Source organism: Argiope bruennichi, chromosome 9 (assembly GCF_947563725.1).
Source record: "Argiope bruennichi chromosome 9, qqArgBrue1.1, whole genome shotgun sequence".
Taxonomy (NCBI): Eukaryota; Metazoa; Arthropoda; class Arachnida; order Araneae; family Araneidae; genus Argiope; species Argiope bruennichi.
The window spans coordinates 85,539,625-85,544,713 of NC_079159.1; the positions used below are offsets into that span (position 1 = coordinate 85,539,625).

Below are 5,089 nucleotides of genomic sequence, written 5' to 3' on the forward strand. Positions count from 1 at the left end.
GAAGAAAGTTATGTTCTCTCAAATCTCATGTTCGAATTTTTCGACAGTTCTCTATACATTGTATGGAAGAAAGTTATGTTCTCTCAAATCTCATGTTCGAATTTTTCGACAATTCTCTATACATTGTATGGAAGAAAGTTATGTTCTCTCAAATCTCATGTTCGAATTTTTCGACAATTCTCTATACATTGTATGGAAGAAAGTTATGTTCTCTCAAATCTCATGTTCGAAAGAATCTCATGTTCGAATTTTTCGACAATTCTCTATACATTGTATGGAAGAAAGTTATGCTCTCTCAAATCTCATGTTCGAAAGAATCTCATGTTAGAATTTTTCGACAATTCTCTATACATTGTATGGAAGAAAGTTATGTTCTCTCAAATCTCATGTTCGAAAGAATCTCATGTTCGAATTTTTCGACAATTCTCTATACATTGTATGGAAGAAAGTTATGTTCTCTCAAATCTCATGTTCGAATTTTTCGACAATTCTCTATACATTGTATGGAAGAAAGTTAAAGGTATAAAAGTATTAAATTAAACCTGTTGAATTGTATAACTTGCCTAGATCGATTCAATTTAGAACTTCTTCATAACCGTTCGATTATAGGTTGGATTCCACTCAACTGATTACCAACTGTCCTCAGTGAAACCCGAACGCCCGTTCCCAGATTCCAGAAATTTTTGACAGTAGAAGTTTTGGAAGCATTCTTGGACGAAATAAAATGTCTCAGTTCTATATTTATTTCATGTCGCAGTAAATTAATATGTATTGTAGTTTTTTTTCTCTCTCTCTTTCCTTATTTTTGTTCTCTATTTCATAAAGGTATCCAATATTTAAGAAGGGAAAAAACTTATGTTAATATTGATAGAGAATGAAGTAGCTGCTCATATGAAATAAGGTATCAAAATTTTGAAGTTTTAACTCTTGGAATAAAGAATCCGATAAATTTTTCGGCATTAATAAGCATAAGTAATAAAAATAAATAAAAGAAGTCATCTTCATTTTAAACATTTCATCTAAATTTTCATTCAAATGAAAGCAATAATTATTTTTAAAAATATTTCTTCATTCGTGAGTTTTTTTATTTTATTCCAAAATCTATAATATAATCGCCTACCGCCATCTATAACTTTGAGTGGAGTTTCAAAATATCTCCATCCTCCGAGTCATTTTAGATACGCAAATTAAAGCTTCTATTTGGCGTCAAATAACTCAGCGAGAGGTTGCTTTTTTATGTTTAAAACAACTCATTTATCATATGTGAATAAAGCTCAGCTTGAATTAAAATTATTAATAAGATTACAATTTCACGTTTCTTTTACATCATTTTACATCATCACTATTTGTTTCGATCCGTTTTTAATTATTAGTTTTTATATAAGTGTTCGTGACGCTTCTCAGTTCATATAATTTCGAGCATTTATTGCCTACTTTTAATATTACTATACTTTCATGGCTGAAGTATGCTACAAAAAAAAAAAAAAAATTAAGCATTCTGCCAATGTGTATGAGATTTTCCATTAAAACTTTAATCATGTTATAAGTGACAATCTGCTTGGAGATATTGTTAATAGAAGACAACCCATCTATACAGAACATGCCTTTGTATAAGAAAAATTTGTAAAGAAAAGCATAATTTTACAGTGCTGGACCGAAAAGGTGGAACTTTTGAAATTTTAGCTTCGATTTATTTCACCACACAAAGCATAATTTTCGTACAAAGAAAAGGCATAAGTGATGCGCTAGTCTGCATCGCGATACAAGAGAAAAGAGGCAGAAATTTTTTCCTTCAGTGATTTTACTAGGAGACTCTCATAGAAATTTCTTTGCTACGAGTCGACTTAGGAAAGGGAGTATTAGGTACCTTTGACTGGAATGTATAGATGTTAGGGATATTTATCCCTTCACTTGGAGCGTGAGAACTTGCTGAATTTACAGTTTTCTCGAGAGCGTATAGCTTTAATTAAATATAAAAGTAGGAATTGGATATATATATATATGCAGTTATAGTTGGAAAATGTCTTAAATGACGTAAAGAATCATGTTTTATGACGTTTGAGTCTATAAATGAGTTTATTTCTTTTCTGAAAAAGTTACGAATTTTAACTTTTTATGCAGTTCACCGGTTCTATCAGTCAGATTTAGGAGAATTTTTTTGATACTGTAACATCTTAAACAAACAAAAAAAAATCATAGTTCTATGATTAAAACTGACCAATTTATGAAATGTTGAAAATTACTATTTTAGACGAATTTTTCATACAATTTCGCGGCTTCGAAAGAGATTTGCAAATTGAAATTATGTATCGTTGTATTTATTTTTTCAAATTCTTCTTTAAAATTAATTTTTAAATAATCCGCAAATTGTTCAGACTAATCAGCTGAACAAACAATTCGGTCAACTTTAATCATAAAATCGATGCATTTTTTTATTGTATATTTCAGAATGGACCCTTTTTTTAATCCTAAAAATGACTGATAGATCGGAGGAACATATAAAAAATTAGATTTCGTTATTTTTTGAGAAATATACTTGTTGATTCAAACAACATTAAGTGCAATTTTTTCCGTCATTTAAAGCATTTTTTCCCCAGCTGGAACTATTGCTTGACAAAGGATTCTAAAACCTTCCGCGCATTTGGGCATGCGTTTGGATGGGTTTAATTAGGGGTAACCAAAATAGGGGTGAAAGGAAAGATAAAAGCAGGAAAGGTCTACATTTAACAATAAAGTAAACTCGGATTACTCGCAGGCTAAATTAAAATAAAATAATAAAGTCAGAACCTACCCATTACTGACATACACGTGAAAAAAAATTGGGAATAAAAAGTATTTAAAAGGTGGGGTATCAAGGTCAAAGAATGACTAAGAATTCCGCGTCTCAACCCTTAATGAGATAGAATTGTCGAAAAACGGTCATCTCAGAATACTGAAACGAACAGTATATAGCTATTTCTAATGGTTTAAAAATGAACAGCTGAGCTATGATAACAGTGAACGTCTTTTATGTATCCATGCTTCATATATTCGTTCGAAAACTGATCCTCTTAATATAATTCGACCACAAATTTCAAATCATATCTGCTTCAGTATATTTTTGTTTTACTAACATCTAATAATTTCATCGCAATATGCATTGGTATTCATCTAATTCACTTGAAACTGGAATCACTTAATTGTAGACCAGATTTAGTGAGAATTCGCTCATCTGCAATTTAAAAACAGAACTACCCTCGGCGGGACTCGAACCCGCAATCCCCGGTTTAGGAGACCGATGCCTTATCCATTGGGCCACGAGGGCTTCGTGTGCAATCTTTTATGTATAAAGCTCTACAAGGAACTAAAAGAATCCGTTCGAAAGATGAAGTTCACACATATAGAATATACAAATTGTATCATGGCAAACTTATCCTTTTATTCAGTAATTGCCTTCAATAACTAATTAACTGAAAATTCAAGCACAAAAAATTAGTTTTATTATAATGGCTTCAAATATCAAAATGTCGTATTTAATTTCTGTCAGCCATTGATTTTTCCGATACTTTTCTTTCTAAAAAATTAATATTATATAACAGATTCAAAAAAATTATTAAATAAAAAAAATTGATGGCAATATTACTTTTTTGAAAGGGTGGGGAGGAGGGGGCTCTTCGACGTTTTAACAGAACTCTTAAAATTCTTGAGTGATAGTTTAATAATGAGGAGCTTTAGTGTAAACAGATAAATGTTTAACAAATTAAAACTTCTTTATTTGCAGTTGTGGATTAAACCTGTTGAAACCACTTGGTACAGAAAAAAAGTTCTTTTTTTTTTTCTTGGGGGAGGGGGGTTCCTCTGAATATATATATGTGTTTGCATTTCAATAATTCCAACACTTCCTTTTCAAAATAATAATAATGATTTCACATTCTGTTTCTTAGTGCTTCCTGCCTTTATGTTTTTATTTCCATTATCATCTAAAGCCTATTTATATTTCTGTTTCTATTAAGCTTTATAATTGTTATATTACTTATTTTTAAATTAGTTTAATCAAATTTTGTTAAATAATTACGCTGTTTTGAATGCCGCATTTTTATATGTAACATAATTTTCATCTGAATTTAAATTTAGATTATTCTCTAATAAAGCTAGAATGATTAAGAGGATTTCTAAATTTGAATAATTAAAAATGAATTTATAGTCGTTCATAAATTCTACGTTTGCTGCACTGGATTTATATAAACTAAGGCGAGTAGTTTCCCCGACACTTTTAATATTTATTCTCCAATAAATGTCTTATACTTCTTCCTCTATATAAAATTATGGATCTTGGATAAAGCCACAGGTGTTTCACTCAAGCCATGCATTGGCGAGCAACATTTAAGAAATATCGATCTTTTTCGTAAATGTAGCATTTTTATTAAATTTATCATGAGAATATGTATTTTGTATATATTTCCTTTGGCTGATTGTAATCAAATTTGACCAGAAATTACAGCTGCAGGCACAAAAAGACATACGGAATTTCATGGATTTAGATCATAGCGTTTATGAGGTTCGCATGTTTACATGCATGTTAAAGTACAGGTTACAGACGAGCAACCGTTTTGATGGATTTGGCACAAAATATAAGTAGACTATATTTTAGCAATTAAACCTGTGTTATCTGCCTTACTCTTTGCGTTTTATAGTAATCGAGTTTTCTTTTAATCGAACAGTCAGACAGACAGATTTCCTCAGAATGGATTTCATTCAAAATTTGACAGAAATCTGGAAATTTGGATTAAAGTCCACGTACTAAATTTTATTTGCCTAGCTCAAAATGTTTTTAAGAACGTGTTCACAGACAAACATAATGCCAAAAATGGTTTTTCGAATTCAGAATTGAATAATTTCAGAAATGTAGATTCATCGATATCTCGAATTCGAATTTTTTGACGATTACAATATTTCTTCTATACTTGGCGTACAGTGTTTATTATAACAAACATTATGACATATTCAAGTAACTGTTATACAATTATTTCCGAATCCTCTTCAAAAGAGTTGTTTTTATCGATCCGTGTATAAAAATGTTATTTCTAAACTTTAAACTTTCCTGAAACTT

General features: G+C 30.3%; 1 non-coding gene across 1 annotated transcript; it reads right to left on the minus strand.

The window, feature by feature from the left end:
* Positions 1 to 3,231: 3,231 nt before the first annotated feature.
* Positions 3,232 to 3,304, minus strand: Trnar-ccu (transfer RNA arginine (anticodon CCU)). Its single transcript has one exon. It is a non-coding gene; the product is annotated as a tRNA-Arg (tRNA).
* Positions 3,305 to 5,089: the final 1,785 nt, after the last annotated feature.